Raw genomic sequence first — 10,137 nt, 5'->3', positions numbered from 1 at the left:
TGAATTGTCCATGTGCTCGGCTACTAGCCTTAGCCCCTGCAGGTGACTTTGCATTCATAAGCCTGATAGAGTAACGCAAAAAGTTCATTTTCCGGTCTGGCTAATTAACTCTGGGGATATTGCCAGCGAATAAACTGCTGTATAGGGCTACAAGATGAGTAGTGTCCCCTGCAAACTGACCCTCCTATAAAATAGCCACAGAGCCAGTCACTATCTCATCTAGTCTAGAGTAGTGTTACCTAGTGGCCAGAGCGCTGGATTAGGATACAAAAGAGCTGAGTTCTGTTCTTAGCTTGGTCACTGGCCTAACTTTGGGCATGTCACTTAACCTTTCTTTGTCTGTTTCCCCTTCAGTACAGTGGGCAATGAACAGGGATATAAATGGTTAACTGATAAGCCGAGGTTTGTTCATAAATGTTCACGGTCACAAGCAGGCTCCTGTTCCACTCCTGGGGAGTTGGTCACCCTGCTGCCTTGTGGGTTGCACGAGAGGCTACCAAGACAATCATGCCCTAACCAAGACGGTCTCTTGAGTGAGAGTAATTTTGCTAATTGTGTTTGTGTACCTAGAATTTGTGGGATGTGCCGACTGAACCGTCACAGCGTTTTGATTGGACGCAGAGAATGCGCCTGGCTCTCCCAGTCAATGTTCTGTGCAGTTAGCTTGCACCTCACTTCACGTGCCCTTGCTTTATGTTCATGTCACTTCAGTAATAGAAAAAAACGGACGGGGACGGAAACCAGCAGAATCTGTGCGTGAGCAACAGAAAACAAAATGTCTCCCTGGCCACACACAGAACCTGCCCACCACTGTCTGGTCTCTGTCGAGAACATCCAGAGGGGTCCCTCAAATGCTCTTTTAATGGTGGAGTTAAGTGGGGACCTTTACGAAGGTGAGACTGTTGTGGCAAGTGCTTCCATCTCCTGGAAGTTTCTGGAGCAGAAATAAGGTAGAGAACCGGCTTTGGAACAAAGTGGGAAAAGCTCCGCCCTGACTTTTCATTAGCTGCTTTCCAAATGCACAGCACCCCAAGGCTTTGACCCTGCATAGCTAAGATGAGGTGTCCGTTCTGTAAGGCTGTGACTATGCTTGGAAGGTCTGGGTTCTAACTGCGTATGTCAGGAACTCATTTCTTCCTCCATCCCACAAAGCAAGAGGAACCATTTCCAACATTAATCGCCAAGAGGCAAAGTGCTGGTTTTGCTTGTTTTAAGGGAGCTCACTTCTAGGCAACCGCTGCCAAGAGCAAATGCATGGCCCTAACTTCTGCAGAGAGAATATTTCAAAGCCGAGACTGAGCGGAGGTGGCGGATGCAAAAAGGGGGCTATGTCTGCTGATGCTAAACAGGGTAAATAAATAAAAATTGGACCAAAGTATTTGGATATACATATTCATGTGCTCACTTCTGTAAAAATTGGGACTTTCCAACGGTCAGATTTTTTCAGAAGAGCCTCGGATACCATCGGAGGGTGTGTCTAGACAGTGGCGCTATTTTGGGATACTTCTAGTATCCGGAAAATAGCTATTCCGCGTCTTTTAAACAAGCCTCTTCTTTTGAGATAGCTTTCTAAATAACGGGCTTGCTATTCCGACGCTCCTGTAAGGCCCCTTCCACGTTTCGGAATAGCGTTCTATTTCAAAATACACACAAAATATGTACTTTGCGTAGCTTTTTTTGAGCTACAGGTGCAGTATAGATGCACCCTAAATGAAGATTAGCTTTTCAAAAGTGCTCAGCTCCTTGGGTTTTGCAGTACGAAGTGCTGGGTACTGAGCACTTTTGAAAAACTGGCTGTAACAGTATGTGAAAAAGTCCACCCTGAAGGTATCCACCTGGAAATGTAAAATGCTGAAGAATCCATGATCAAAATTAAGAACGCATAAAGGGGAGCATCTTTCCTAAGGATTTGATTCCTGGGATTGGCTTGGGAGCCATGCTTTTTGAGTTTGACTGCATCAAAATAAATTTCTACCATGCTATTAAGGCAGTTCCTTGTATGGGCAAATCTTCTTGTTGAGTCCCTAAAGGCACATAATTCTGAAAAGGGGCAAAAATCAGTTCACAGAGAGGATTAGCCGGCAGGAAATTTAAATACCACCAACCTTTAGTAAATCCAGGGTAGCTGAACGGTATACTAGCTACTCCCTGTTTGTGAAAACAACCCATGTAACAGCTGAAAACATTTTGAAATATGTCTCCAAATAAGAGACATTTTGTGCAGTTGCAGTAATTAATGGCTTCTCTCTTGCAATAGCCTCCAGAAAACTAACTCATGCGTTTGACAGCAAACATGAAGATGCCTGTAAAATTCAAGGGAATCATTAGGCTTGTGTGAGCTTGAGCACTTAAAAACAAACGGAGAGAGGAAAATGTGAACATGGAAGCTTGTTACAAATGAAGGACTTGATTCTGCACCAATTGAAGTCAATAGGAGTGTGTCGGAATAGGGCCCCATGCAAAAGGCCTAGATGAGTTACAGCTTCATCAACTTAAATGAGGGGAAGTGGTGTGTAGGTCACAGCAGAATTTGGCCCAAAGAATCTAATGCAAATTTCAAAGCAACAAACATGAGGCCTGTAAGTTCGTTCTGCACCAGAGCCCATGGACCAAAAGAAAACATTGATTTAAATCACACAAACAACAAAACTGAAACTATTTTGGTTGCTTTGGAAAAAAAATTGGACAGAATTGGAAACAGACCTGACAGGTCCATATTGGTTATAGAGATTCATAGCTCAAGTCTTTTTCTGCTTATGACCTGTCCCGATGTAATCCCAATCATATATGTGGGTGTAAGTAAGAGGAAATGGAAATATTGTATTTACGTGAGTAACTCAGAGGAGCATTGTGACAAACAGGGTAAATAATGGATAACACACTTCTGAAAATTTTAACTAATTCACTGTGTGTCTCTCTCTTCATATTTGATGTCCATGAATATTCCAGTCAGCGAGTTTACAGGCAGGAATGTCCATAAAAAAGAGAATGTTAAACAAATATTGCAGAAAACTTAATGAAAAATTATTTATAAGGTACTCATCCAATTGCAATCAGAGATGCATCACGTGACCAGTGAAACTTTGTTCTCAAATCATGTGACCATTTTATGGGCAATCTGTAAACCTAGATATTACAGAACAGAAATTAGTTGTCATGAAGTTTTGAGTAATGAACACCAGAAGTAAATTACAAACAAAAAAGTGGTAACATGAATTGAATACCATGTTTGCTATGAATTAGTCACCCAGATTAAAATAATGGTTCAACTGGGACAGGATCAGCATCACAAAAGTCCGCTGCTAGTGTGAAGTTGATTGGATATGATGTGCATCATATTCTAGAACCTGGGCTCAAAGTCTCATCTCTACCTAGTACGAGATAGAGGAGCCCTTGTGGTTCAAAAAAGTGTCCTATAAAGTGTCCTATGGTGTATTTCAATGATGGTTAACTACCTGGAAAGTGCAAGTTTTTATTTCTTTCTATTATTTATAAAGAGGTGAAATTCTATTGACTTCAGTGGAGTTGCTCCTAATTTATCCTTGTGTAAATGAACGGAGACTCAAGCACCAAATATTTGAACTTTACTGTCTGGATCTGAATTGTACAATCCACTTCAGAGTGGAGTCTGTCTTCATCTGCAGATTTCTCTGTACTGCAATCATGGGATGGGGGTGGGGGGAATGACTTCAGCTTATGGAGACATATCTGAGCTAGCTTTAATCTGGGTCACTTGGGAACTGGGAGAGAAGAAATCACAGCAGCCTAGAATCAGTGCAGATTGTACAAGCCCACCTGGGCCCCTGGCTAATTACTTGGGGTATGTCTACACTACATAGTCAACCGGAGTTGCAAATGAAGCCCGGGATTTGTTGCCGGGCGCCGCCATTTTTAAATGTCCACTAGTTCGGACTCTGTGCCCCGCAGCTAGACGCGGCACGAACTAGGTAGTTCGGACTAGGCTTCCTATTCCGAACTACCGTTACTCCTCGTAGTGTAGACATACTCTTGCATAGCTATCGCATGCTGAAATCCATGCTCAGGTAAAGCTAGCTCATTTGTGCTTATTTATATGAGCTACAGTCACACCCCATCACTGCCGTGTAAATGGAGCCTGTATTTGTGCATCAAAAAAACATTAAAAACAAGCGGTAGTCCTGTGGGCATCTTAGAGACTAACAAAAATATGTAGTATCATGAGCTTTTGTGGGCAAAACCCACTTCCTCAGATGAGATTAACACAAAATCGTTGTTTGTGGTTTTTTAAATAACATCATTTCTATTACCTATAGGTCCCTGTTGGAACATTAAGCCCATAATATTAAGTCGGGGGAGAATCTGTTGAGAAATCTTCTCACAAAATATGAGCTCAATCTTATCTAAAAGCTGTAGCATTATTGCATCCAGCTTGGAGACATAAATGTTGCCTTATCTCATGGCACAGCCTAAAATGATGTTATTACCCTGAAATAACATGTCCAAATGTGTCAGAAGGAGCAATGTTAAAGCGTTTGCCTTATATCACCTGCCTGCTAGCAAATGGGCAGTGAAAGAACCAGCTTTTTAATTATTTTTTTTTGGGTGCATTAGGCAGATCATACAACTACCTAATCACTGCTCTGGAAAACCTGTTTGCTGGTCTAGCTCACAGCCCCAAATGACTTTCAGGTGCAGTCGTTTGGCGCCTAACCCTACAGGGGAAAAAGCAACAAACCCAGCCCCACACACCTTTCAGAAAAACATCTTCCGGATCGTGAAGATTAGAAAAAAAAAGTCCTGTGTGTGAAACCACGAATTATATTGTGTCTGCCAACCCCCTTTGAGAATTGGACCAACTGTCAGTTCAAATGATTTGTGCTTATCCAAACTTTACTCATCAAAGGTTTTTATGAGTTCACTTTGGCCAGTCCTCTGTTTTTCCATGTGGTGAAATCATGCACCTGGAAAACATGCAGCCGAAGTGGTGCAGCACTTGAATAACCTACCTTGTTCTCTGAAGGCTCTTGAGCTTTTCGCATCCTGGTAGTTAAAGTGTTTGCGGTGCTATAAAATTTGTACGACTTCACTGTAAACCCGGGTGTTGCATAACCCTCTTGGAGAGATGACTGGCAGCTTAGTTGTGACCTTGTAACACTAAGAGGAGCCAATGTTGGCCTTAAGTCTTAACTGTCCTGGAAAGAAAGTTAAACATTTAATTTATCCACCTTTGGATCCGCTGTTGTGTGCAGTGGCACAGAAGATATTTTGTGCAGCAGAGGATGCAGAGTACCCGTGATGAACCATGTTCTGTGGTTCATATCCAAACATGCTTCATGAACAGTAGATATACAGCACCACCTACATTCACCTGACTGAAAATGGAAAGCAGCAGCCGAAAAGACTGACACACTGTGCAGAAGGGGGTGGGTAGGTAGGCGAGAAGGGGGAAAGATTGACTGAAGACATGAGGGCAAAACCTGACAGAAAGTGTCATGAGGGTCTTCAATTTCCATACAGAGCAGAAAGCCCCTTGGCTTTTTAGATCTATTCCAAAAGAGCCCTCCCCACGTATGGTGCTCAGGTTTGTTTCAAGATTGCAATTAAACTGCCAGCCACTTGCCATAGCACAATTCTTAACATTGCTATCACTGCACACCCGTGTTACAAAGCATATGACTATTTGCTGCAACTCCATCCACTCCCTGTAATGGGGATAGGCCTTAAAGCCAAAAGAGTCATAGAGAAGTCCTCCAGGTGGCTACAGGGGCTCGAAGGAAACCAGCCAATTAGGAGCCAGGAGGGAGGACAAGAGAAGCAGCAGGACTAGAGGCAGCTCAGTTGCAGCCCAGAGCTGGAAGTGAGACAATCAAGGGGGTTTGCTGGCAGATCCAAGCACAGCTCAGCGTGGGGGCTGTTTAGGACACTATCTCCAGGAGAAGAAGTCTTGCAGGCACCACTTTCCTACCGAGTGGGGAAACAGGTTGAGAGACTGGACTCAGAGAGACACTCAACAGAGGGCACTGGGATGGGCCTCTGTTAGAAGTGTACCCCGGGAGGAATGGGTGACTGCATGCAAGGCTGCGTGACTTGGCCAGAGGGCTGAGTAGCCACAAGCCTTTTAAAAACGGAGGCAGTGCAAGTATCCACCCTCGGCCAAATGGGGGTGCTCGTGGGAGGTGAGTGCGGACCTGGTTGCACTCCCATACAGTTGTGTCAGGGAGGCATGTTCCTTTGGCTGCTATGTTGACACAAGTGAGCCAGAGGTAAACTATGGCACTTAGAAAACAACACGTTTCCATAGTCTACGTGAAAAAAATTGCAGAGTGCCGAAACAAATGAAGAATACAGAAGAGATCAGCATGCTGATTAGATTGTCCCATGCAATTTGAAGAGGGTTGGCCTCTAGCCAATGAGCCACTTATTACTTGCTAGGTACAAAAGAATAAGGCCATTGAGCTACAACTGTGCTATTCTCTCTCGAAAGATGACAATCTCTTGTGTACTGAACACTCGCGCTCACATGCCTGGTCAAGCAGGCCTGCACCAAATATCTTTATTGCTACACTGATGTAAAAACATCAAACGAGTCAAAGTACTGGTAGATATAGTTATATAACATGCTGTATCCCTGATTCTGCCACTGACTTCATCCGTGACTTTGGGCAGGTTCACATAATTTCCCTGGCCCCATCATTGGTGGTTATGACTGTGTGGAGGCAAACATCTGAGAAAACAAAAGGCCTGCTCCTAGCAGACTGAATACTAATCAGGACAGCTTATGCACAAGACCGGCAAGGGGAGGGAAAGCCACGGAGAAGGGGAAATGAACTCAAACAGCCTTTATATCCTAGGGTACGTCTAAACTACATGCCTCCGTCGACGGAGGCATGTAGATTAGCCAGATCGGCAGAGGGAAATGAAGCCGCGATTAAAATAATCGCGGCTTCATTTAAATTTAAATGGCTGCCCCGCTCTGCCAATCAGCTGTTTGTCGGCAGATCGGGGCACTCTGGACACGCCGCGCCGACAAAGAAGCCTTTCTTGATCGGCACAGGTAAACCTGGTTTCATGAGGCATACCTGTGCCGATCAAGAAAGGCTTCTTTGTCGGCGCGGCGCGTCCAGACTGCCCCGATCTGCCGACAAACAGCTGATCGGCAGAGCGGGGCAGCCATTTAAATTTAAATGAAGCCGCGATTATTTTAATCGCGGCTTCATTTCCCTCTGCCAATCTGGCTAATCTACATGCCTCCGTCGACGGAGGCATGTAGTCTAGACACACCCTCATTGTCCAATGACTTGCTAATTTGGGGACAGTGTTGCTTGTGAGAAGAACCACTGGTGCATGTCCCAGGGCGTGGTGGTGGGGAGAAGACCACTTTTTGACATTCAGTTCGTGGGGTTTCCACTCAAGCCAAAGCATTGGGATGCAGCAACACTGTATATCTAGTTCAGTTCCCAACTCTGTGCTTCCAGGGAGACCTTAGCAGCCCTGGAGTTGCAGGGAAAAATTACCTGTTTGTGAGGCACTTGGGTACTACAGTGATTAGGGGGCTGGGGCACAGAAGTACTTAGAGGGAAGGGTGAGTACAGGTTGTTCCCCAGTGAACAGAGGTTATACTCCAAATCCTGTAGTTCTTGAGGGATGTTCAGGGTTATGTGCCCAGAAGCTCTGTGCTGGCTGGATAGTCCCCTGGTCTACAGGTATGTCCAGTACCCTTCCCTGCTCCCCCATAGTGGCTTTCCCAGCATTAGGTGACTGTAGAAAAGTTCATGCAGATTCAGTTCTCAAATGTCTGTGCTTCAGTCTTCACTGCAGAGGATGTGAAGGAGAGTCCCACACCCGAACCTCTCTTTTCAGGTGATAAATTTGAAGAACTGGCCCAGACTGAGGTGTCAGCAGAGGAGGGTTTTGAACAAACTGGTACATTAAACAGTAACAAGTTACCAAGACCGGAGACTATTCACCCCAGAGTGCTGAAGGAACACAGATTTGAAATTCCACCATGTATGTAACCTATTGCTTAGCTCAGCCCTGAATGGGGGGGGGGTGCTGCCAGAATTGGCTGGGCCTCTGAGCAAAGTGGGAGAGCCTAGCTCTGCGATCCTGGAAGGGGTGGGACCTCAGGCAGAAGGGGTGGGGCAGGAGGCTAGCCTCTTCTTGCCAGCCCTTCAGCTCTGTCCTGGAGCATGTCACATGGGGAGCCGGAGGTGATTTAAAGGGCCGGCAGCTACAGCCGCCCTGAACTGCTGGGCCTCACAGCAGTTGCTCCCTTTGCCCCACCCTGTCAGGGGGCTTGGTCCTGGACCAGATGACTGGAGGGTAGCTAATGTAATGCCAAATTTTAAAAAGGGCTCCAGAGGCAACCTTGGAAAACATAACTTCAATACCAGGCAAACTGATTGAAACTATAGTAGAGAATGGACACAAAATGTTGGGAAACAGTCAACATGGTGTTTGTAAGGGAAATCATGCCTTACTAACTCACTAGAATTCTTTGAGGCGCTACACAAATGAGGGCAAGATGATCTAGTGGACACAGTGTAGTTAGACTTTCAGAAAACCTTTGGTAAGTCCCTCACCAAAGGCTCTTAAAGAAAGTAAGCTGCCATGAGATAAAATGGAAGGTCCTCTCGTGGATCAGTAGCTGGTTAAAAGATAGGAAACAAAAGGTAGGAATAAATGGGCAGAGAGATGAAAAGTCGGATCCGCCAAGGATTTATACTGGGACCGATGCTATTCCATAAATTCATAAATTATCTGGGAAGGGGGGTAAAGAGGTGGAAAAGTTTGCAGGTGACACAAAATCGAGACACTTAGGTCCAAAGCTGACTGCAAAGAGTTACAAAGGGAACTTACAAAAGATAGCAACTGAGGAACAAAGTAGCAGATGAAATTCAGTGTTGATAAATGCAAAACAATGCACATTAGAAAACATAATCCCAGATGTATGAATAAAATTATGGGGTCCAAATTAGCTGTAACCACTCAAGAAAGATATCTTGGAGTCATTATGGATAGTTCCCTGAAAACATCTGCTCAATGAGCAGCAGCAGTGAAAAAAGTGAACAGAATGTTAGGAATAATTTAAAAAGGATAGAGAATAAGACAGAGATAATCTTATTGCCTCTATATAGATCCATGGTATGCCCTCATCTTGAATATTCTGGACAGTTCTGGTCTCCCCATCTAAAAACAAATATTACAATTGGGGGAAAGTACAGCGAAGGGCAACAAAAATGATCATGGATATGAAACATCTGTTGAAGAATAGACTAAAAAAATGGGGACTATTTATCTTAGAGAAAGCAAAGGGGACATCTGATAGAGGTCTTCAAAATCATGAATGGTGAGGAGAAAGCGAATAGGGAAGTATTATTTATGCCTTCATGTAACACAAGAACCAGGTGTCAACCAATGACAAAAAAAGGTCAGCAGCTTCAAAACAAAAATAAGGAAGTATTTCTTCATACAGTGCACAGTCAGGCAATGGAACTCCGACAGGGGAAGATGTGAAGGCCAAAAGTATAACTGGGGTAAAAAAGAATAAGACAAGTTCAAGGCATGGAGGTCAGGACCACAACCCCATGTGCTGGGTGTCCATAAACCTGGGACGAGGCAACAGGAAATGGATCATTTAAAATCGCTGTGTTCTGTTTGTTGCCTCTGAAGCATCTGGCATTGGCCACTGTTGGAACCCACAGTCCTGATCTAGACGGACCATTGTTCTGATACAGTCCAGTTTTTCTTGCATTCTTGTGACTTCTGGACAGGTCATAATCTGATGTCCCTGGACTATCAAACTATGTAACCATTCATATATGACAAGGTTCTGTCTATGGAGGATTACACATCATTGCATTCCTTCACATGACTCTTTACCCAGCTGATCCTTGCTTACAGATTGATTTTGCTTGTGGACCTAGAAATTGGATCTCCAGGCTTCCCAGGATCATTTCTTTATTAGAAGATCTACCAGCTCCAGCTAGTAAGAATCTGCTCTGCTTCACCCATAAATCCTTACAATGCTGTTGATGTTGCTTCATCTTCCACAAATGCACTGGAGTGAAAGAAGAACAGGACCGCTATTTGGTTCATTTTAGGATAAAGGGTAAGACCATGTGGGTGGGATAAAGTCAGAGCAGCAGTACTCTGGAA

This window comes from Pelodiscus sinensis, chromosome 21, assembly GCF_049634645.1.
Source record: "Pelodiscus sinensis isolate JC-2024 chromosome 21, ASM4963464v1, whole genome shotgun sequence".
In the NCBI taxonomy this organism is placed as follows: domain Eukaryota; kingdom Metazoa; phylum Chordata; order Testudines; family Trionychidae; genus Pelodiscus; species Pelodiscus sinensis.
This window is presented reverse-complemented; position numbering follows the sequence as displayed.